General features: G+C 45.4%; 1 protein-coding gene across 1 annotated transcript in view; it reads right to left on the reverse strand.

The window, feature by feature from the left end:
* The window catches only part of ADRB2 (adrenoceptor beta 2), a 57,497-nt gene that overhangs the window by 2,323 nt on the left and 30,425 nt on the right, over window positions 1-24,749 (reverse strand). The gene's annotated exons all lie outside the window — the stretch shown is intronic.

Consider the following 24,749-nt stretch of genomic DNA (forward strand, 5'->3'; position numbering starts at 1 on the left):
GCTTCTCCTTCTGCAGGTAGGTGGGGCTCTGCTGTCACTGTCCCTAGAGACATTTCCACAACAGTCCTGTGATCTCGGTTCAGGTACTCAGAACAATCTCACCAGCTGCTCAGCAGAGAGCACACACAATTCTGGCCATTTTAATTGCTAAACAATACTTTCCCCCCAAACAGCGACCCCTTCCCTCCCCCCACCCCCAAAATGGTTCAGTATCACTTCCCTGCAGAGAGCAAATAACAGAAATAAACTACGAATGCCTCCTATGCACTCTTAGGGTATTACAGATGATCACGGAGCTTAAGGCCAGAAGGGACCATCTAGCCTGACCTCCTGCACATCACAGGCCACTAAAGGTTTCGTTTGTGCTCATATACCCCAGTGACCATAATGACAGAAGAAAAGAAGAGCTCTCAACTTCCTGAAAATGAACGGGTGTCAGAGAGAAAGAGAGAGAATAGCCTGGGTCTGATTTTGTTTTTATTTTTAAATGCTATTTTAATGAATGACTTGATGATTTTGGCACAAAGACATGGTTTTATGGATCTTGGAGGGGTAGGGGAAGGACCTTTCAGTTCTATGAAAACACAACCAAGACTGAAATAAAGCTAAATTTCTGGTGTGATTGGAAGTCAAACTTCCATAATGAGACAGATGATTTACAATAGCGTTGGCTGCCAGTTCTGTTTGGTTTCAAAGCCACCAGTGCTGTCTCTGTTCTGTAAAATACAGACCCCCTCCCCACCCTTCCTTCCTTCTAACTTACAGGATTTCTGGCTCTTGTGGTGATAGTTTCTGCAGGGCTTGAAGATTATTTTGTACATTGAAATCAGCAGAGGGAGGATGGGCGCTGAACTCACTGAGATGAGCGGCACATTTTTCTTGAGGCTTTTTGGAGAGCATTGCACAGCATGGATACAGAGAAATGGGGCTTCCCTGGGAAACCATAGCGGCGTTAGCGTTCCACTACTGAGACATGGAATCAACCCAACAGCTGGAGAAAAACTTTGCAATAAAGTGTTCCCAGACACTCACTATGGGCCTGATCCAAAGACTACCCACGGCAATGAAAAGTCTCCCATAGACTTCAGCGGTGTTTAGATTAGGCCCTGATGTGAGTAATACAGTAGAAGAATTGGCTTAAACTTTCTGCTGTGACTTTCACACAGAGATTGAGTCCTCAGCTGGGGGAAAGGCTATCAAGGGTTCTGGTCTGAATGAATAAGCCAGTGAGTACTCTTCTTTCTTTTATTGTGATTAGGACTCCTAGTATCCAGGGTTCAGAATTATCCAAAGAATCATTTCCATGCATGCTTCATGTAGCAGTCCAATGGTGTTGTTTTGGCAGCATTGGGTCATGGCTGGCAACATTTGGGGGGAAGAGAGAGGCAATGTAAATAGGATTAAATTTTAATTTTATTGCCCATGAAAGTGAGGGGGGTGGATAGTGCTGACTAGATCCAGGATAGCATGGGAAGAAGCAGTGCAAGTTTCTCTCACTCAGCTCTGCCAAGGCACCCAGTCGTGATCTGCTTTGCAGACTTCTATTAAAAAAGAACTAAATAAGTTCATGGAAGATAGGTCCATCAATGGCTATTAGCCAGGATGGGCAGGGATAGTGTCCCTAGCCTCTGTTTGCCAGAAGCTGGGAACGGGCGAGAGGAGATGGATCACTTGATGATGACCTGTTCTGTTCATTCCTTCTGGGGCACCTGGCACTGGCCACTGTCGGAAGACAGGATACTGGGCTAGATGGACCTTTAGTCTGACCCAGTGTGGCCGTTCTTATGACATGTAGCAGCTTCTTCTATGCCAGCTCCTCTCATAAAAAGAGACTCTGATCTATTGTGCAGTGGTTTTGTGTGGATCAGATAAAGATCTCCAAACTCAGCAGTGACTTCAGCCGTGTTGGGGGGGGGGGCTATTCAATAACAATAGTAGTTACAAATACTAATTAAAGGAAACTTAAAACTAAACTTCAAAGACAAAAATAGAACATTTAAAAACACTCTAATTACTATGAAGGCTTTTATTAGTCACACAAAGAAAAAGGAAGAGAACATGGCCCTTAATATTTGCCCCTCCAAAAAGGTCTACTGACAGTATTTCTGTTGTCACAGCTATTAAAATACACCAAGGGTTTGGTCTGATATACACTTAACACTAAACTAGGGGGAAAACAATTCAGTAAATAATCTTGGATTCTATTATTAATAATCATTATTTTATTTAGTTTGTTTCTCTCATTGTCCACAGTGTATCATAAACTACTGAAACATATAAGAAATCATGATCCCTGCTCCAAAAATCTTGCAATCTAGCAGCTCACTAAACTTGAAATTCCTTAAGGCTTCCCAGGTGGAATGTGGTAGATATCAAGATTCCATTGGTTTCAATGCACAACGGCACCACATTAGGTGCAGTGAAGGGTCTGGAGCTAAAGGTTTAGCAGCAAAAAATAAGAATATCGTAAAGTCTGAAGTACCGTTGCAAAGGTGAAACAAATCAGTCTCAGCAATGAAACATGAAAACCACCCTTGAGTGACAGACAGGAAAACTAGAATCAGTGAGTGAAGATTCTCCTCCTATCTTACCAAGTTGAAACCAGAAGGGATCTTTTTCAGTTCCGCTACAGGTGGAGCTTTTGAGCTGACATTGACAAGGAAACTAACTTAAAACCTGGGAAAAAGAACGAGGAGTACTTGTGACACCTTAGAGACTAACACATTTATTTGGGCATAAGCTTTTGTGGGCTAAAACCCACTTCATCGGATGCATGCAGTGGAAAATACAGTAGGAAGAGATATATGAAAAACAGTAGGAAGTAGAACATGAAAAAATGGGTATTGCCATACCAGCTCTAACGAGACTAAACAGGCCCACCTTAATTGATTAGTCTTGTTAGAGTGTATATGGTAACACCCATTGTTTTACGTTCTCTGTGTATATATATCTTCCTACTATATTTTCCACTGCATGTATCCGATGAAGTGGGTTTTAGCCCACAAAAGCTTACGCCCAAATAAATGTGTTAGTCTCTAAGGTGCCACAGGTATTCCTGTTCTTTTTGCTGATACAGACTAACATGGCTGCTACTCTGAAACCTTAAAACCTGGGGTTTGCAGAAGTGCCACACTGCAACCTCTGAGAGGTTTTTCAAGGGATTCACTTTAAAATAAGGGAAAGAATATGCTGGGCAAATAATATGCTTGAAATCTGAAATAGGAAGTCTGCAAAGCAGATCACGACTGGGTTTGATAGGACATAGCAATGGCAACATAACTACCCACTTCTTTAACTTTGGAAGAGCCATGTTTTGGCTCTGCTACACACTCAGTCTTGTAGGTATTGACTGCCCACAACTCTGAGGTCTAGTCCTGAGGTCCTTACATAGTTCTGACTCAGACAAACTCCCATAGAAGTCATTCTCTGTCTGTAGGTAGTTTATGAGGAATTTATTGTGATTATTTGGTATTCTAAATTCAAACTGTGTTGGTTAGTTTTGATTGGACAAATCAATTACGTTCCATATTTCTGCTTCCTGATTGGACAAGCTGAACATTTAGACTTAAATTTCCAGTGAAAAATTACCATTTCATTCACTTTTTGTGACTGTTTTTCAACAGTGTCTTAAAGCGTGCTGATTCCTGCTAGTGAATTCCTCTCCTAGCATAGTCACAGACAGCAAACAAAAGAGGCAGGAAAAGTTGTGCCGCATTTTCCCATCTCTAATCGTTCCCATCTCAGTAACACTAAGCAGTGATTTTCATCTTCCATTCATGCTTAGATCCAGGAGCTCTGCCTCTGGGGAGTTTTTTTTTTTTACTTTGATGGGACAATAAGTGTGAAATGAAGAGCGACGTCTCATTCTCACACCACCGTACACATCCATCCTGTCCAATCCCCTCGAGCCACATGTATCTCATAAGAACTTAAAGGGACGACTGCATTTCTGCTTGAGTTTGTCATGTTCCCTCTGTCTGGGACACTGGCCACTGCTGTTCTGTGATGGGATTTGTCGCTTCTAGAATATCCTCACAACAGAGCTTGCCAGGAAACCTTTTTTTTTTTCTTTCCTGGGGAGATTCCTCCCCTTTGGTGCCTCATACTCTGTGACTTCTTAGGAGTGGTACCAGGTGTGGAATCACTTCACTGTATAAACTCTGCTGATGACACTACTCTCTTAGCACACACGCACTATTAAAAAAACCCACAGTCATTTAAAAACAATTAACAAGCTGGCCAGAAGCCAGTAAAGGACGCCAGGCCAGTGGGGGTAAATAGGCATAGCTCCACCACTGACTTTAATGGAGCCACGTGATTTATACCTACTGCAGGTCTGGCCCTCCCCTTCTCCCGCCATTAGAGCCATAAGAACCCCAGACGCTTGCCAGTACTTCCTCAAGCAAAAGCCTCTTTAAATCCCTGAAGGTCGACAAGCTCAGGCTCCCATGAACCCTCTAGGAAACTGAGTTCCTGAGCCAAGGGCCCTTTCCTGAAAAATCCGTTTCCACCTTCCCCTTCTGTTTACAGCTAGGGGCTGATGACAGCTTGAGCTGCTGTGCTGTAACATAAGGAGAGAGGCAGCCCTGAGGTAGCCAGGACCAAATGGTACAGGGTCAGATTTTCCCACTTTCACTTCCTTAGTCTTCGAACAGTCCCCATTGGGAGTAAGGGGTGGGAGGAAATCTGGCCCACAGAAATGTAGAGGTCAAAGTCAATGCCCTGATTGACACCCAGTAATGAAGTAGAGGCCAGTGCAGAATATCTAGACCGGGGTCCCAGGCTTCCTGCAAGCAGAACCGCAAAGCAAGCATCCCACTGCATTTCGCTCCAGAGGCCGTTTCAGGTGCACCTGCAGACACTGTGGGACATCTACATTTGGGGCCAGTAGGTGCCATTCCACAATTAATTAATTACTGTTTCAAGACGGTAAGTAATAAGGGACAACAGGGAGAGGCTGCTGCTGCTGCCTAGGGAGTATAACCTGAGAGGCATGAGGCATGCGTGTTTGCAAAGGCGCCGGGTGTGGTAGTGATATTGGAAGGTAGCACCCTCCCTACAGAGTCTCACTGCTATCATAATATGGCTGGTGAAGTAAACTAGATGGCCAGATTCATTCCTGGTGTAACTCCACTGAAGATGGTCGATTACCCCACGGATCAACCTAGCCCGACAAGCTTTATGTAGAGCATAGGTTAGTGCTTTGCTGAAGAAAAAAATAATCTACATATTTGCCCCCATTTCTCAAGACCTCACACTGGGATGATGACAGACCAGTGTAAATCAGGAGTAACTCTAATGGTGTTACACTAGATTTATATTAGTGTCACTGAGATCAGAATCTGGCCTGATTTTATATTATCCTGGTTGGGAATGTCCAGTGGTCATCCAGTTTCTTATTTCTGAACATTTTGGGCCCAATTCTCCTCTCACTGGCACTGGGGTAAGTCAGGAGTAACACCATCAGAGTCAATTGTGCTGGTTTTCCTCTCATTTACACCAGTGCAAAACCGTTGTAACTCTCTTGACGTCAGTGGAAAAACTCCTCATACACTGGCGACAATGAGCGGAGACTCAGATCCAGCATATTTACACTGCTGTAAAATTGGTGTGAGAGGAATATCAGTTCAGCAGCATACAGTACATAGAGGCAGTGATGGAAGACAGGGCTAGCTGTCCTAAGAACTGCATCGCCTAAAGAATTCTTATTTATGGTCCCTGAATGTGTGTGCGCACGTAGGAAGGAGGCTAGGAAGATGACAATTAAAATAAACTTCAGGTCGTTTTTCCAAAACATCTGTCATATAAACGCAAAAATCCAGATGTTGTTCTGGAATGCGAGCTATCTGCCACGCTGCATAACCCAGCGGGAGCTGCAGTTTGCCTGACCTCTCATGGTCTCGCTTCTGATCTGTGAACTCTCAGGAACTTAGTTCCCAAACTAAAACATGGGTTTCAAAACAGAAGCCAGCTGAAGAAATCTCCCAATCCCTCTTCATGACTCCCAATCTCTGCTTGCCTATGAGAAGCCCAGACTTCATAAAGGAACAGACATAATGGTATGATGAACCACCTGCAGACCAGTGTGCAATGGACATGACCAGGAGACTGGGCTGTGTGCCAGATGGAGGAATGTTATGGCCTACATATGCGTGTATCTTATTATGTTGCTAACTACTAGGCCAGTCGGAACTCATTAACCATATTGCCTGTCTTTGTATCAACAAGCCCTGTGATGGGTTTGGAACCTTTGGGGTGTCACCTGATGTGCTGGGGTGCTACTGAGTCAGCCTATTCTGCCAGCCTGGGTCCCCTTTACCTGGCCTTGCTGGGCTAGGCTCACAAACCTCTTCCAGCCAAGCACACAGGCAGGGCCACACCCAGCTGCACAGAGAGACAGAGATCCGCCTTTGGGGCTCGCCCCAACACCCTGGTGCCCATGCCATTTAAGGGGGACAAACCCAAAGGTTTTATGAAATTCGCCCCCTCCCTCAATGTGGAGGGAGATATGCACAACTTCTTGCCCCTGCCCCCAGTTAGAAATTACATAAACTGAGTTATATTATAAACAAGAAATAAGTTTATGAACTACAAAAGGTGAATTTTAAGTGACTATAAGAGATAACAAACAGAACAAAGTAGATTGCTGTCCTAGTAAAGCAAAATACGCAAGTTAAGCTCCACATACTTAAGAGACAGGTTACAAAATGTAAATTCTCACCCTAAATGTTATTTTAGGCAGGTTGCAAAGATTCTGTGGTTCAGAATTCCAGCTATATTCCTTTTCAGACCAGGGCCGCCCGGGGGGGGCGGGGGCAAGAGGGGCAATACATACCCAGTTGTATTTGATACATGCATACAAATTGGATAATCTCTTCAGTAAATCATAACCTTTCCAATGATACCTTACAAGACCCATCCTGCATAAATTATATCTCAGTTATGTCATATTCATATCATAAGCATATTTTCATAAAGAATATGGAGTGAAACGTCACACGCCCATGAAAGAGGTGAAAAACTAGTGTGGGGAATGCTTCTATTCCACTGGGATAGGTACAGTACAAGCGTCAGGGCAGCCATTTTGTAGGGGCACTCATTTGTTTCTGAGGAAAATGAAAATGACACTTGCACACACAAGCCATCCATATTTCTAACTCGATGCCAAAGGCCATTCTGAGTAATGGGGATTTGTGGTGAGGGGTTCAATGGGGGCTAGAGAGGAAGAAATCATCTCCAGGCTATGGATTGACAGCAGAATGCTTCAGTGGCCTCTACTGTGTCCCTGTAGGAGCCTTTGTAACATGCACACCCTCTGAGAGGGCTTGGTGGATCAGCACAGTCATGGATCACCAGCCCCACCCCTCATCCAGCTCATCCCCAACTCCCCACCCTATGTCGAGGAGCCGAGAAGCACAGCGTAGCAGGGAGGGATGGCCACCCTGTAGGCAATCTCCAAATCCTGCTGTCCCCGCACAGTAGACCACACTATGTCCTGGATGCTTGGTGTCCACTAGATTTGGGGTTAAGTGGTGGCTGGGGCAAAACTGGAGTTAGGATTTACCCTAAATCCCTCCAGCACACTCAGTAAATCAGAAAAGTCCATTAGCTAAGCATTGCAGTGGCTCTGTGCTAACAAGAGATGTCTCTTTTTGTGTTTCTTATAGTCACTGATTCCCACATCTTCACCTCACTGCCCTTTCTGCCTCACCTGAATTGCTCACGTATGAAAAGAGAACTCATCAGGAACTCGTATTGTTATATCTCATGCCCCAGCCACCTGTCACCTGTAATATACATCTGGCCACATGGTTCAAAAAGTGCATGCTAAACAGCTACCACTCCATCCCACAAAGCAGAATACAAAATGGCTCTAGGGTAACTGACTATAAAATAATCTATCAGTTACTTCTTCATCTCAGACTAAAGTACAAAGGAACCTGATTCCCAATGCAAAACCAGAGGATGAGTTGTATTTGCACAGAATGGCTGCAGGACCCCTCTAGTGTGTCAGCTCTGCCTGGCTGCTGTATAATGATAAGCGCCTGGGAGCTGTGGTGTTCTGTGACCAGATTTATTTAGGAAAAGGAAAGGTTGAGCATCAGACCAGTTGGTCAAACGCGAGCTAGGCAGAAGCTGCAGGAAAGATATCAGGGTTGGCCGGAAAACAGCAATTCCTTTTTGTGAAAAATGTTGGTTTTGAAATACATTTTTGTTCCAATGAGGAACAGAAAAGAGATGTTTCCTGAAAAGACACACACGAGAGACCAAGTTCTACACCAGAATAGTCAGTAGGCCGGTGGAGGAGACACAGCTTCAAGTCCCTGCTCTGCCTGATTCAGAGTGATCCAAGATGAAAAGCTCTGCTCTGAAAAGCAGTGGCTTGTAACTAGGTTTCCTACATCCCCGATCAGTATCCTCACCACTCGCACATACCTACCTCTTTCCAAAATGCAAAGCAAGGTTTCAATCTGCAAACAGATGTTTTGACACACATCTGCTTTTGCAAAAACTTTTGAAAGTTTTCCGATTGGTTTTTATTCCTGTCTGCTCCAATTTTTACCCAATTTTCCTTTGTACCAGCCTCTCCTGAGTGGATCTGATAATGATTGAGTTTGAGCCAAACTTTCTAACCCAAGCTTCAGTAAGTGGATACACGAAGGCCTAAGCACTCTCATGTAGCTATTTATATGGCTCCCATGACCATAGCATCTGAGCCTCTCACAGTCATCAATGTATTTATCCTCATAACACTCAGGTGAGGTAAGACAGTGCTACTATCCCCTATTGTACAGTTTGGGAACTGAGGCAGAGAGAGACCAAGTGACTCGCCTAAGATCACACAGTCTGCGGCAGAACAGGAATTGAATCCAGGGCTTCTGAGTTACAGGCTAGTGCCCTGACCACATCCTTCCTCTCTGCTAATCTACCACTTATTACCTGTTCCCTGACTTAACTGTACAACACCCCCCATATGGTGGCAACATTATCCTGCATGTGTGAAGACTTAAGTTCCCTCTTTCATTTATCACTAATTTGACATCACAGATTTCACATCAGAATGCCACCTCTAGGTATCACCAGGATACCAGTGAAAATCATTGGCTCGTAAAGTGGTATACATGACAGTCCAGCTGCTTAGTTCCAAAGTGGGTTCTCATTTACTTCAGTGAGAAATAACGTCCGAATACTAGATTTTAGGGACATTTTCTCTTCCTGGCAGTGGATAATTTGAGTCACTCTGGAGTTTAGTCAGAATGTGAAAGAGCTGCAAGGCAGCAGGAACTGAAAGCCAGTGTTATCCTATTTCTCCCTCTTGTTTGCCTGGCCCGGCTTTTCTGATTTTGTTTTTAAGTGCCTCAACAATTTGGACCTTGGTCCCAGAAGTGCTGTAAGTCCCTTGAAATCAGTCTATAAAATCTTCACTCTGGCAGGAGTTTTTGGTTATATGAGAGTCAGGAGGGCTTGGGGTGTTTTTGCCAGCAATAATTTTTTTCCTCTCTTGTATTTCCGTGACCGAAAGGCTACGTGTGTTAGTGCATGCATGCGAAAATATTTTCATGTGTTGCTTTTGTGCATTCAAATCTGTGAGGCTGGTTTCATCCACCCAACAGAGCTACTGTGATGTGAACTACCAGGGGAAAAGGGTGAGAGAGGAAGGCCTATGAAGATGGAAACCAGTCCTCCCCCTCTCCTTTGCCCCCGGATCAGAAGGGAAACTAACAAACTGGCTCACCCCAAAATATTGGCAGCAGTTTCATTTCCACCCAGGAAACGTTTGGTTATTGTCAAAGAGAAGGGGAAAGGAGGTGAGATTTTACAGAAACCAGACTGTTGGGTTACTGCCCTATGTGGGATTCACGAGGGAACATACAACAAAGATAAAGAAACCACAGCCTTAGCGTACACATTCCTTATATTCAAGGCCCTGACAGCTTTGTAACAGCTACATTGCGATGACGGGGCGCCTGGTTACAGATGAGCAGATGCCCAATCCCAATTTGCTCTTGCAGTGTAGATGAAGCCACACCCGGCTTTTAAGCCTACTACGGACTTGACCTTTGGGGAGCTGCAGCAGAGTTTGCGAATGCTTAAAACATGCTTCAATCTTGTCTGCCCGGCAAGACCAAAGCCCAGGTTTTAACTATGACAGAGACAAGAGTTTGTAACTAGGTCCCCTGACACTGTAGTTATACTGTAGGCTGGACTTTGGAATCCAGTGCACATTCTTTCTTGTTGCTGATATGGTTCTAGCGTAGTATGGACAGGACCCTGGCTTGGGTTTAAATACTATTATCAATACAACACGTTCAACTGCTATACCTGGAAAAAATAAACAGCAATGTTACACTGACTAGAAAATCTCACTTTTCCTGTGGGGATAATGGAGCATTCCAAATGCATCCCCGCTCCTCCATCTATCACTGTAGTATCTGAGTGCTGGAGAAATGTCAGGGCATGAATCCGGGGCAGGGGCATGCAGGGTCATGTGTCCCTCCCCCGATTTGCTGCTTTTGCTGCTTGTCTTGTACTGAGCATGCTCACACAGACTGCCCCCCCCCACACACACTGCTTGGCTTGTACTGAGCATGCTCACACAGACTGCCCCCCCCACACACACTGCTTGGCTTGTACTGAACATGCTCACACAGAATGGCCCCCACCCGCCAATTCCTCCTCGCCACTATCTGCAGGTACAGTTCATAGGGCTTCTAACTCCCATCCACCCAAATCAAAGCGGAAATGGAGACTGAGAAAGCTTCCTTTTACAGTATTTAATGACTGCAGATTCCAGTTGCTCTCTCTAAAAATGTGGATCCAGACACTCCTCTACTGACAACAGAAATAAGGTTCAGAGGAGTGGTAAGTGACGGAATCAATAATGATAGAAGGGATTAAACACAGCTGTTGGGATCACAGATGTCTGCATGTCTCAGAAGGTTGCACAACATAGTTGTGGCTCCTATACATGGGGATAACAGCACCCCTTCCTTCCTACCAGGCTTACCCATGCAGCCATCATGTGTCAATTGCTACATTTAATTTTCCTGCAAACTGCCTACTCTTGGGTCACACAAGATGCCCTCACTCTATCTCTTCCTCAGTCAGAAGTTAAACTCTGTGTGGCAGGCTCCGTGCACTACTAGATGGCAGTGCTCTTGAGACGGGTTGGGAGTAATCACTGCTGCACTAGAACAAGGAGAGGCGTCCCGGCTGCAATCTCAGTCAAGGGTTCCTTGGCGATTTTTGCGATTAGTAAATTCCACCAGCAAGAGCCCTTAACTGAAGTGTTGCTCTGGTCTCTGAGTGGAGAGGAATAATATATGTGAAATCAGAGGGGTCCTGTCAACTTGATTAAGCTCTAAACCTGACCTCTTTAAATGTTGCTCCTTTGATTCTGAACCTTTGAATCCTTTTCCAACAATTGATGTTTTAATTAATGATATAATTAATATAATATAGTTTGGGTTATTTTAAAAAACTGTATCTAGCCTTGACAAAAGCTACCAAACCCGACACCCCGAGAATCTGAAGCCCTGCATGCACTGAAGAGGCACAGCACCAGTGCAAATCTTGTTGTCTCCCCAGGCCTATGTGCCTCAGTCTGGATGGGGTAAGATTCCCACTGGGGATAGGAATTCAGTCTCCATGGTTCATTCAGTCCTTTGCCGTTCTGCTAGGCCTGCCATCAATAGGGGTCCTTAGTGCCAGTTCTGGTGGTGTTTTTAGTGAGGTGGCCACCTGCTCACTCGGAAAGGGACAGAGACGCATCAGCCTCCCCAAAGCCGTCAGCTGGAAATGGCTTCCAATGGAAATGCACGCCTCGGAGCTGCCTATTCTTGTTATTGCTAGATGTGCTACCAAGCCAGTAACAAAGATAAGCCTGGCCAAGATTTTCAACCCTGACTAGTGACGACAGTGTCTCAGTTTCGGAGTGCCCAGAGGGCAGGTGCTCAGCACCTTCTGAGGAGAAGGCTCCTTTTATGGTGTCTCGAGCTGGGTGGCCCAAAATGGAGACAACCAAATTCCCAAGTCACTTCGGACAGTTTAAGCCAAGGTCCATGCGCCGTCTAATTTTAGCTGCAACCCAGTGAGTGAGAGTAAGGAAGAAAAGGGCCATGGGCTGAGGAAGGACAGGTCTACAGTCACAGGGTGGTAGAATTACTCAGTACTGGCATGGGCACATTTTGAGGATCCAAACAAACATTACTTTCAAATATACCACATTAAAATTGGTCCTGAGTCTGAAGGAGGAAACCTTTGTGGACACTTGGCTTCAAGTGATGGAAATACTTCCCCAGCTGTAAGACAATCGTTTGTGAAACTTGAGTATGAACTTCAATTCCCCCCTGACTGCTGAGCTGTTACAACAATTCCTGGGAAACTTCATGAGTGTATTTTTGGTGGCTTTTTTGATTGTGGTCCATCGTTACGACTGTACTATCCAAAATAATGGGGGGGAAACCAATAATAATTCTCACTTTAAAAAGTCCCAACTTCATGACCATCCAATCTATGGATAAAGCTGTGCACACAAGTGGAGTCCACTGGTTGTTTTCGGAGCACACGAAGGGAAGCTTTAGTTGTTACCATCAACAATTTCTTGTTGGGCTATGCAGTTATGGCAAGACGACCTGGAGGGTGACAACTACAAAAGAAAATTCCTTCTCAGATCTGTTGAGGGATTAGTCGAGTTGACAGCTCCCGTTTAAATGCCAGAAAAACCCCATCCTCCCTATGCCGAAACTCTGGTGAGGGTCTGACTTGAAATGACGAAGGCTGGGAAATTCAAAGTTAAACTGAGTATCAAGGTTAATAGATTTAACATGAGACCTGTCAGCTTTATTTTATTGTGAGACCACAGTCACTGCAGTCTCCCTTCCTGCTTCCTTCTTGTGAAATGGCAGGGCCTAGAAACCTACAAGAATCCAACAAAAAACACCACAGTAAAAACACAGCATCGACGGCAGCAACCCTATAAAAACCAGTCAGTGGTTCACATATAGCTCATGTAACCAGCCCCAAACCCACAAGTAACCCTACATTTACACTCTACCATGTGCAGCCAAGTGGTTATGAGCAACCTTACAATAATGCATTTTCTGCTTATATATGATGGAGGCTACAAAATTGCTAAGGAAATACATTGCCATTCTAAGCCCCACACTCGCACTTAGGAGTGAGGCAACAGTACAATCCCTTTGTGGGGACAGCAGGAAATGTCACAAAGTAAACACGAGATTGGCCCTGCACTGACTGTCCAATCCAAAGACACTGCAAAGGCTCCATTATGGTCCTCCCCGTGAACTCCACCTGAACGAGTTTACTTGCCAGAAGAATCACTTTGAATAGTTGGTACCTTACTTCCCAGCCTCTCTTGTTTTCATTTTTTCAATCCCAGTAATTGATATGTCTTATTACTGCAATGGTTGCAGGGTTTGAATATCAATGCATGTATATATATAAGAAAATTCCAACAGCATCCCTGTTTTAACCTGCTCTCTGTATGTTAGAGGCATTTTTGCAAAAGCCTCTGATCCTGCAGCGATCCCACTGAGATTACTTCTTGAATAGAAATACCCCGTACCAGACCCGATGAGGAGGAAATTCTCCATCCCTCTGTCATGTGCATTTCCTGCTCTGTGGCTGCGTCCCTGGCGTAAATTGTTCCCACGTGAGCCCACCATGCGGAGGGTCAGTAACCCAAAGTGGACCAGAGCTGAATGTGGGAAATGATTTGCAACCTTAGAGCCAAGTCCCTAAACCCCAGGCAGCCTATTAACCCAGCGTGTGCGTGGGGGAATAGATGCAGTGTGAGGAGGTTGGAGTCAAACACTTTTACCCTTCTCTTTCAAATCGTGGTGCCCCCTGCTGCACCACAGCTTTATACTGCAGGAATTCATTACTGGTACACGTTTCTTTTCTGCAGGTGAACTGGGACAATTAAGCTAAATCGAGCTGAGCTGGGCGTGCGTGCTGCTGTGACAGAGACTGCTTCCCTTTTGCTCCTTTGCTCTCTCCCCGACTTCGAATGCACTCTGCTCCTCCCCCACATCTTCTTCCCACCTCCCCCCAGGCCTAGTCTACACTTAAAACTTAGATTGACACAGCTAATGCTTGAGAAAGAATCCGCCCTCTGAGTGTTGTTAGCTATGCTGACCTAACCCCCACTAAAGGCGCAGCGATGTTGATGGAAGAATGCTTCCATCAACCTAGCTGCCATCACTCAGGGAGACGGAGTTAGAGAAACCCTTCCACCGCTGTCACCTGTGTCTGCACTACAGAGTGATGCAGACATGGCTCCGGCACTGTAGTGATGCTGCTGTAGTGTTCGTAGTGTAGACATGGCCTCAGTCTTCTCTGTGTCACTTTTCTCCTTTGATGACACACAAATGGTTGTGGGGTGAGATGCAAAACCTTCCCAGTTCCCCAAAGCCGGTCACTCTGCATGAGAGTAGGAACTGTTAAGAGCTGAATGTGGCTGCACAAAGGAGATGGCTCCTTTAACCCTGCTGAAGAGGGAAAGTAGTGCTGCTGCATGAAATTCATGGTGGGCTAAGGTACAGATAATGCATTAAGTCCAAGTATGTTCCTAGACACTTTATTCCAGCCAAACCTCTGGTGTTTTGGGTGTACAAGCAAGGCAGGATCCCATCCATAGTTATTAATATAATAATACCTCGCTCTCATATAGTACCTTTCATCTGTTGCTCTCCAAGCATTTTACAAAGGATATAAGTGTCATCATTCCCATAGGGTGAAACTGAGGCAAAAAGAGGTGAAGTGACTTGCCCAAGGTTACACAGCAAGCCACTAGCAGTCAATAATAAAACCCTTGTCTCCTGAGTTCCAGTCCAGTGCCCTGTCTTCTGGACCAGTGGCCAAGTGGCTCTTTAATGTGTCTCCTGTGGGTCTTTGCAGCACATGATATTCAAACACTGTGTGATTTTATTATTAACTAATCTAAGTTATTAACCAGTCAGAATGCTTTTCCTATGTTATTAACCTAAGTTAATAAAATAATAATACTTGATCAATCATTTTGCTGTGAGAATAAAATCTATCTATGAAAACTATTTCCCGTCATACTGTTTACATATTAATATACAGTCTTATAGTAAATGAAACAATGAATTCACACCACTGTGGCTGTTTTGGGTAATGTTGATCGCTAATTTGGCTGCTGAACCACTGAGTTCTGAGTGTCACTGCTCTGGACTGTCATGCTGTCTCATACAATGAATTATTCATAATAATGTATACAATAACACAGGTGTGCATGGCACTTCACCAACAAATACACAACTAGATCTCTCCTTTAGGAGTTTATGATCTACACTTATTTCTTATTTAGTTAATTTCTTTTGACTTATAAACTGGATCTGACAGAGCTACAGTTGATGTACAAGAGAACAAAGGAAAGTCCTGAGATGTTCTTTATTGTACAATACACATCTTGTTACTTCCCAGGCTTTAAAAATATTAATTAATTATATTTGCATATAGATATTTGAGACCAGTGTCCGCTCCAGAAAGAACTCTGGGCCACGGGTCAGTCCAATGATGTAAGGCACAGCCCCAAAGCAGTGAGTTCTGAAGATGGGTTTGATGATTTATTCCTTAAGCACTGTTTTTTAGAGTTGTACCAGGAAGACTTCACATTCTATTCTGTTCAGTTTCTTATACTGGGTCCATCCCTGTAGTATCTGATGACTCTGTATCAATGTATAGTTTCGGGGTGCAAAGGGATATGTATTAGTTAATCTTGTTTCAGAGGGATCCTTCAGGATTTTTGTGGGCGTTCAGGGCACAATGTGTGTGTCTGGTCAAGGACTTACAATCCCTTTTGTTAGAGCTTTGGTGGAGAGCTAAAGCTAAAGGAGAACTGTCAATGAATTTTAGCTCCAACAGGGGCAGGCAGTGTTGTCAGCTCTCATGATTTTAACATGAAACTTGTGATATTTGGTGGTTTTTTTCAAGTCCGTGCCTGGAGGCAAGTGATTAGGTGAGGATCTCAGCTTTCATTATAAAGTAAAAAATAAAAGAGTTCCTAGCCCTCGAATTTCCAGAGGAAAGCTTAAAAACTTGACACATATTCACACTAACAGCTCATTAAGCAGAAGACAGAGAAAAAGGACCCAGACGTTCTTTTCTAAAAATACCCAAACACATGATTTTTGCATGCTTGGGGTGGGCACTGTTGGGGAAGAGGTTACATTACAGCTGGTGGAATGATTCAGCAGGCAGAAACCAGCCACAATCAGCAAAACCTCTTCCTCAAGAATTAGTGTCTACAATGAGAAAGTAACATAAGCATCAGAATGTAGACAGGTTGGGCATCGTTCCAATCTGAATACCTTGGGTGTACAGCATTATTTCCCCAAGATACACCTCACTCCCAGTAGCCACTCTTCTAGCCCTTCTCTGACACTGGTGCATGGTAAGGCAGAAAGCTGGGCTGAAGTTAACCCTTTGTTTGCCAGGATCCAGATAGTTTCCCTGCCCCTGACATTAAACCCTAACCTGAACAGTTCGTAGTACATGGGTGTGTAATTTCTGTAGAAACAAGTGTGCAGGGGATAGCTTTTTTGTCTCTGTTTATTTTTTATTTGAAACTTCACTTCCCCTCTAATGATGGAATCTGAAAGAAACACAGAGCCTTGTGTTAGCCTAGGACAGGATCGGCCACCTTTGGCAGGCCGTGGGCCAAAGGTGGCCGATCCCTGGCCTAGGAGCACCCCGACTGAGACGGACTAGAACCAGCAGTGACACTGACTAACCTTCCTCTGCTCTCTCCTCCTGAGAGGAGTGTGCAAATGAAACCAGCAGTGTGTAAATGTAATTGCACGTGCATTGGATCCTTTATAGTTCTGTCAGCTGCAACGAACATGTTAGTGACTCAGATAAGAACATTTGTTTTAATAAAACCATGCCAGCCGGCTTTATAAATACCACAAAGAACTGCAGCCAGCCCACACAGGATCTGTGCTTAGCACTCTGTGTAGCAGGCGGGAGACTCTGGCCAGAAGAATCACTGCTGAGCAAGACACCTTGTTGGCCGCCCTTGCTAATTTAGGGAGCAAGAGAAAGGAAACGGAGCCAATCTGAGTATAATGCTGGTGATCTCAAAAGGGAGTTGCCATCCTGCCCTTTTCATCTGAAGGCAGGTAGCAATGGCACCAATCCTTATTAGGTCATGGGGTCTCTGCTGTAGCGGAAAAAACTTCAGTTCAACCTGGATGCTGCAGGGTGGGGTACAAGTGTCTGTTGATAATGAAGATTCATCTCCCTGCAACGACGCCTGGGTGGCTGCTAACGCCGGCTGCTTTTTAAACCATTTTATTTTTTCCCTTACAGACAATTTGACCCAAGTAACCATCTTCCCACTAGCTATAGGCCAGGGGTGGGCAAACTTTTTGGGGCGAGGGCCAAATCTGGGTGAGGAAATTGTATGCAGGGCCGGGACAGGGGGGGTGGAGTGCGGGATGTGGAGGAAGTGGCTCAGGACAAGGGATTGGGGCAGAGAAGGGGTGCAGAGTGTAAGAGGGGGCTCAGGGAAGGGGTTTGGGGTACAGGAGGGGTGCGGAGTGCAGGATGGGGCTCAGGGCAGGGAGTTGGGGTGCACGGGGTGCAGGGTGCAGCAGGGAGCTCAGGGCAGGTGGTTGGAATGCACAGGAGTGCAGAAAGGGGCTCAGGGCAGGGAGTTGGGTGCAGGAGGGGTGCGAGGTACAGGCAGAGGGCTTAGGGCAGGAAGTTGGGGGGCGGGGGGCAGGAGGGGTTTGAGCTCCAGCCTGGTGCCGCTTACCTAAAGTGGCTCCGGGGTGGCAGTGGCGCACACCAGGGCCAGGGCAGGCTCCCTGCATGCCTGCCCTGTCCCCACGCCACTCCAGGAAGTGCTGCGGCCCCTGGGGGGGGGCAGAGGGCTCTGCGTGCGCACATGGATCCCTTTGCCTCCCGGCCCGGTGGCTGCTTCTGAGAGCAGCGCCGGGCCCGCAGCACCACCAGGGGTAATCCCGTGGGCCGGATCCAAAGCCCTGAAGGGCCGGATCCGGCCCGCGGGCCATAGTTTGCCCATCCCTGGGCTATAGGCTGACCTACACTAAGGACCCAATCCTGCTCCTTTGGAAATCCGTGGCAAAGCTCCCAATCATTTCAGCAGGACCAAGCCCATAACGTGCTCCTCACCCTAACGCAGCAATGCCCGTGTATTAATGAATACTCCTGTTCTGGGCTGAGTTGTGGGAAAAGAGCCTCAGGGACCTACGACTGAGTTTGGTAGTTTCGAATGTAAGTGTGCTCCAGTTACTTTTGGATGCCCTGCGTCAGGACCCTGCATCTGTGTGAAAGTGATGGGTGCTGCAATGGTTGCAGAGGCGTCCCAAACTCTCTTAATATTAACACTCTCTTGAGTCTGCGTCTAGCTCCTCCACCCCACAGAAAAGCTCTAGCAGCAGCCGCAGCAACTGAAACCACACAGAGCTCCCTGGCCTCTGACACCAGGCTTCTAAGTATGTCTCCTTATCAGGCGCCAACCAGCAAACAAGGACCAGCATCCTGCAGGCAGTGACTACCCTCTGACCCTGCTCATTGATCTTGTGTGTCCTACTCCCCTGACCAAAAACTAATTGCCACCAACAAACCAAAGAAGAGAGCAGAACGAAATGCCACTTCACTCCAGAATAGCCTCTTCCTGGGATTGCAAATCTTTCCCCTTCCCCCACATACTTTGCTGGGGGCGGTTGTGGGGAAGAGAGTCCTCTGCCAGAAACCAAAGGATCCCTCTCATTTTGACTCCTGTTCACACTGTCACTTTCACCCAGGGGGTCTCACTAGGCAGTCTTCATCTATCAGGGCAATGAGAACTGGGCAGGGTTCCCTTCAGGGCTGATCGGCATTGGTCCTTAATGGAGGATACTATGCAGCAGCACAAGACATCTCATTGCCTTACTGGGGTGGTCGGTATGTTTCCTTGGCAGTGGTATTTTTTTGTCTGGGTTGTCCAGGGCAAATGAAAGCATGACGGAGAGTGCTAGGAACCAACAGCTAAACCTGTACTTTGGACAGTTAAACTGCAATTAATTCTCCTCAGGGTGGACATGATGGGCCTAATTAGTGGGCTAGAATGGGCTGGGGGAGGGCTAATGAACAAATTGACCCATTAACACAGGAAATATAAGAAGGCACAGGAAGGATTTGAAGTGGAGAGAGAGGCAGTGTAGCAGAACTAGAACCAGGAAGAATTTCTGGGTAGAAAGATCTCTTCCCGGCAGAGAACTGAGGAGAAATGGAAACGGCAAATAATTATAGTGTAGGGGTCAGTAACATGCTGGGAAGAGCCAATGTAAATAAACTGCACTGGATGTTTAATGGCTTCTGAGTCTGTGTAGATGGAGCAGAAAGCAGGAGCAGGATGCCGTCCTGTCACAGAGAAACAGGGGATGGGAATCAAATGGAGTCTCCTGCATGGCAGTTGCAGACAGCCCTGGCTTTGCCTGCTAGCCCAGGGCGAATGAGAGACCAGGAATGGAAACTGAAAGTGGAGCTCTCGTATGGAAATGCAGAGCACAGATCCAAAACCTGCAGGGTAGTTGGCAAATCATTGTGCTCTAGCTATAAAAAATCATAGGCTGGTGGGTTCCCTCACTGTTGCAAGCTCCCAGGGAAGTAGAAATGGAAGGTCTTAGTCTGGATTCTTTTCCTGATTTGAGACCGAGCACTGCTTGGCGAGTAGCACTTCTTACTTTCACCCTTTATGCCTGTTGGATGCTCCTCCAGTGGAAAGCCTACCCTGATTGTCTCCTTGCACAATACATCAGTAGAGTCTCCCTGCCGGAATGTATGGCACCTGACTGTTCTCCTCGCTCCTTGCTTTTTTCAGTGATAGGTAACCTGAATAGAAAAAACTCAACAGGCCAGATTCTCATCTCAGTTACACTGAAGTAAATGAAAGTAAATCCATTCACTTCAAGCCAGTTATGCTGATTTACACCCAGGTAACTTGGCTAAAAACAGGCAGAGTGGCACTTTTTCTAGCCTGGGCTGTGCCATTTGGCGTTCTGAGATGTTATCCTTTATGGGAAATCCATGGACCTACTGCCTTGTTACTTCCGTGATGGTCATACTAAAATTATGTAGCTGGATGAATGGATGGGATCGGGATGAAAAAAAACACCAGTTTTTTTAATTCTCTGTTGCAAGATAAATGTAGGATAAAAGTTTCAAATGCACCCAAGTGTCTTAGGAGTCTAAATTCCATTTTCAAAATTGGGCAATAGTTCACTCATCAAGGGTGAGTAATTTTTATTTGACAATAAGTGGAACAAAATTGATTTTACCCTAATCAGCACCGTGAAGGGTGGAGCAAGTAGATTTTGTGCCTGAGTGGATAAATGTTCCTGAGTTTTGCACAAGTACACTGGTGAGCAGAGAGCCTGTGAAAACGATGTCAAGGCCAAAGGTGACCAAATTATAGTACTGTCTGTTTGGCCTCATCTATCAAACCAACATTACAGCCAGCTGAGCAACTGGTGCAACTCTGAAATGCTGGGCCACTGATGATCTAGCAGACAAAATGTAACATGACACAATGTAACCCTACAGGAGATGAGTGACCTAGTTCTGAAATACAAACAAAATAAAAGTAATGACCTGGAATTCATGGGTGGAGCACATGTAACACCCAGATAAATAATATCCCAGCAATGGGGCCTGTTTTTCCAGGCCCTGGCTTTGGGTGGTGATTGCACCACGTCAGCCCCTTGAGGGCTTTTCTGCAGAGATCTCTGGCAATCACCATCTTAAATGAGCAAGAGATTGGCATCTGCCACAGGGATATAAAAAGATTTCCATGTGAGGCAGAGCTCTGCTTGCTGATGATATCATGGTTTCAGTCGTGGTGATCTTCCATGCTTGGTTGGAACACCCACTCCAACATCCTGCTTGTTCCCTGCTTTGTTAGCAATTTTTTTTTTTTGGCTATGCTTTCAGCCAGGAAACCCAGGCGCTCCTAACCTGCCGATCTCCAGCTCAAATCTCATCCTGATGTACAGCTCGACGTAAGGACACTTCCTCTCTATCCCCAAAAGGGATGGTAGAGATCAGACAAGGCTTAGAAAAGTTCCAAGATAGGAAAATAAAATCTAAACGTCGCCATCAAGATTTGGAAACAGCTGTTGCAGGATTTTAAAGGGACACTGCGGCCCAACGAACATCAAATCCTTACATTACAACATCATGACTCTGCAGCACAACTTCACCTCATATTGTGAAGGCAAAATATAACATGGTACCAGATTTAAAATGTGGATGGTCCCATGATATTTGGCAGTGACAGTTTTGTACCATAGGCCTAACTGGACCTTCATCACTGCTGTGGAGATCTCCTGGGGAAAGTCCTCTGGATTCCCTTTTTTTTTTTAAAAGGTAAATTTCATAGTGACAAAAGATATGCCGCTGACAGACCTAGAGACTGAAGTCCTCGATTTACCCAAAAGAGAGGTACAGCACAGGCAGTGATAGCAGAAGTTTCTCTATCACTGGCCTCCAACATATCTTAACCCTGACCCAGAGGGAACCCAGGAGAGATCAGTCCTCATGACCATTGGCCTCTTTGTTGAGATTGCCAATAAAGGTACAGATTATTATCATTTGTGGTGTTGGTTTCAGTGACATAGAAATCCATCCACTGAGACTTAGAATGAGGGCATCAGAATTTATTTCACATAAGCTACTGAACAGCCATCACATGCTAACATCTTCCAAAACAATCCTTGTAAAAGAAGGTGCTAGCAAGCTACATTTATTCTTCTTCGCCATCACCTTGTCCAGTCAGGGTCAGTGGCTCTAATTCTTCATCTTCAACAGTTCCAGTGTTGTGTGTCTTCCAAGATGACAGCAATGTTCTTCATGTCTTTCTTCAGCATCTTGAACCACCATTTCCTGGGTCTTCCTTATGGCCTTTGTTCTGTGACTATGATTACGTGTATTCTCCGGCCAACATATTCTGTGCTTCATCATCTCACATGACCCAGCCATCTCAACTGATACTGCCTTGGCTTTTCTGTGATGGTGTCTACCCGCATCATGGCTCATACCATTTTACTGTGTAGCCTATCAGTTCTCATCTTACCCAACATCCACCTGAGCAGCCTCATTTCAAGATATTTATATATTGTGGCAAAGTTCCTCCTCTCCTCTAGTAGGTCCTGCGCTTATTGGCGGATTTCCTCCCCTCAGTGGTCTTCCCCTTGGATGAAACCCACAGTCTGGATCAACTCCTCCTATGTCTGATTAGGAGTAGCGAGGCTTGGGGGGAACCCGGGCCCGCCCTCTACTCCAGGTTCCAGCCCAGGGCCCTGTGAATTGCAGCAGTCTCTATAGTGCTACTTGTAACCGCTGCTTGACCGCTACAGCTCCCTGGGCTACTTCCCCATAGCCTCCTTCAAACACCTTCTATATCCTCACCATAGGATCCTCCTGGTGTCTGATACTGCTTGATTGTATGGTGTTTCCTCAATCCTCCAGTAGTACACCCTTTCAGTTCTTAGTTCCTTGTGTCTCTGGCTCCCAGCTCCTCATACGCACTTCCTTCCTCTGGCTCCTCCTCCCTTGACTGGAGTGAGCTCCCCTTTTTATACCAGGTGCCCTGATTAGCCTGCCCTGATTGGCTGCAGGTGCTCCAATCAATGTAGCTCTCTCCGGTGCCTTCTAGAAAGTTCTTAATTGGTCCCAGGTGCCTTGATTAACCTGCCCTGATTGGCTGCAGGTGCTCCAATTAATGTAGCTCTCTCCGGTGCCTTCTAGAAAGTTCTTAATTGGCCCCAGGTGCCTTGATTACCCTGGAACAACTGCCATTTTGGTTCCCATGGTACTAGGGATTTGCTTAGCCTGGGGCTAACATACCTGTTCTTCAGTACTTTCCTGTAGCCATCCGGCCTTGCTCCATCACAATATATACTTAATTCTATTAATCTCTCCTCATAAACCAATCCTTCCAACCCTTCAGTTAGTTTGGTTGCTCGTCTCTGAATTTTCTATTATATGTTTCAGAGTAGCAGCCATGTTAGTCTGTATCAGCAAAAAGAACAGGAGTACTTGTGGCACCTTAGAGACTAACAAATTTATTTGAGCATAAGCTTTTGTGGGCTACAGCCCACTTCATTGGATGCATGTAGTGGAAAATACAGTAGGAAGATAAATATATATACACAGCGAACATGGAACAATGGGTGTTACCATACACACTATAAGGAGAGCGAAGCCATCACCTTCAGCCCCCAACTAAAACCTCTCCAGCGCATCATCAAGGATCTACAATCTATCCTGAAGGACGATCCATCACTCTCACAGATCTTGGGAGACAGGCCAGTCCTTGCTTACAGACAACCCCCAAACCTGAAGCAAATACTCACCAGCAACCACGTACCACACAACAAAAACACTAACCCAGGAACCTATCCTTGCAACAAAGCCCATTGCCAACTCTTTCCACATATCTATTCAGGGGATACCATCATAGGACCTAATCACATCAGCCACGCCATCAGGGGCTCGTTCACCTGCACATCTACCAATGTGATATATGCCATCATGTGCCAGCAATGCCCCTCTGCCATGTACATTGGCCAAACCGGACAGTCTCTACATAAAAGAATAAATGGACACCAATCAGACATCAAGAATTATAACATTCAAAAACCAGTTGGAGAACACTTCAATCTCCCTGGTCACTCGATTACAGACCTAAAAGTCACAATATTACAACAAAAAAACTTCAAAAACAGACTCCAACGAGAGACTGCTGAATCGGAATTAATTTGCAAATTGGACACCATCAAACTAGGCTTGAATAAAGACTGGGAGTGGATGGGCCATTACACAAAGTAAAACTATTTCCCCATGCTTATCTTCCCCCCCCCCACACACACACACACAGAGTTCCTTACATCTCCTTGTCAATTGCTGGAAATGGGCCATTTTCATTACCACTACAAACAGTTCTTGTTCTCTCCTGCTGATAATAGCTCACCTTAACTGATCACTCTCTTTACAGTGTGTATGGTAACACCCATTGTTTCACGTTCTCTGTGTATATATATCTTCCTACTGTATTTTCTACTACATGCATCCGATGAAGTGGAGTGTAGCCAAAAAAAGCTTATGCTCTAATAAATTTGTTAGTCTCTAAGGTGCCACAAGTACTCCTGTTCTCTATTATATGTTATTAATAAGAAGAATTTATTTATTATTTGCATTGCAGTAGCTATACAATGAGCTATACAATGAGTAGCTGATGAGTCCCGGTCATGAACCAGGACCCCAATGTGCTAGGTGTAACACCGAAAGACCCTGGTCGTTGTCAGGCAAGATCGAACCTGGGATCTCTGGAGCTTAGTGCATGAGCCTCTACCGCATGAGCTAAAAGCCAGCTGGCTGTTAGCAGACTCATTTAACTCTCTCTCTACATGGTCTTGGTGCCACTAGAGGGGACAGAACACCACACGCAGGCAGTGTGTGGGTTACACTAGGCACTGTACAAACACAGAATAAAAGTGTCAAAGAGTTTATAAGCTCAGTAGATTGCATTTTGTTGGTATCTTTCATGTACTGAAGTGCTCAGAACTAAGAAAAGTAGCCAAAAAATTTTGAACAGAGTAATTTAACAAGGGTTGCAGTGGATTCACCATCACTGGCAATTTTTAAATCAAGATTGGAGGTTTTTCTAAAAGATCTGCACAAGTTCAGACATG

The sequence above is a fragment of the Mauremys mutica genome, chromosome 8, assembly GCF_020497125.1.
Source record: "Mauremys mutica isolate MM-2020 ecotype Southern chromosome 8, ASM2049712v1, whole genome shotgun sequence".
NCBI classification, from domain to species: Eukaryota; Metazoa; Chordata; order Testudines; family Geoemydidae; genus Mauremys; species Mauremys mutica.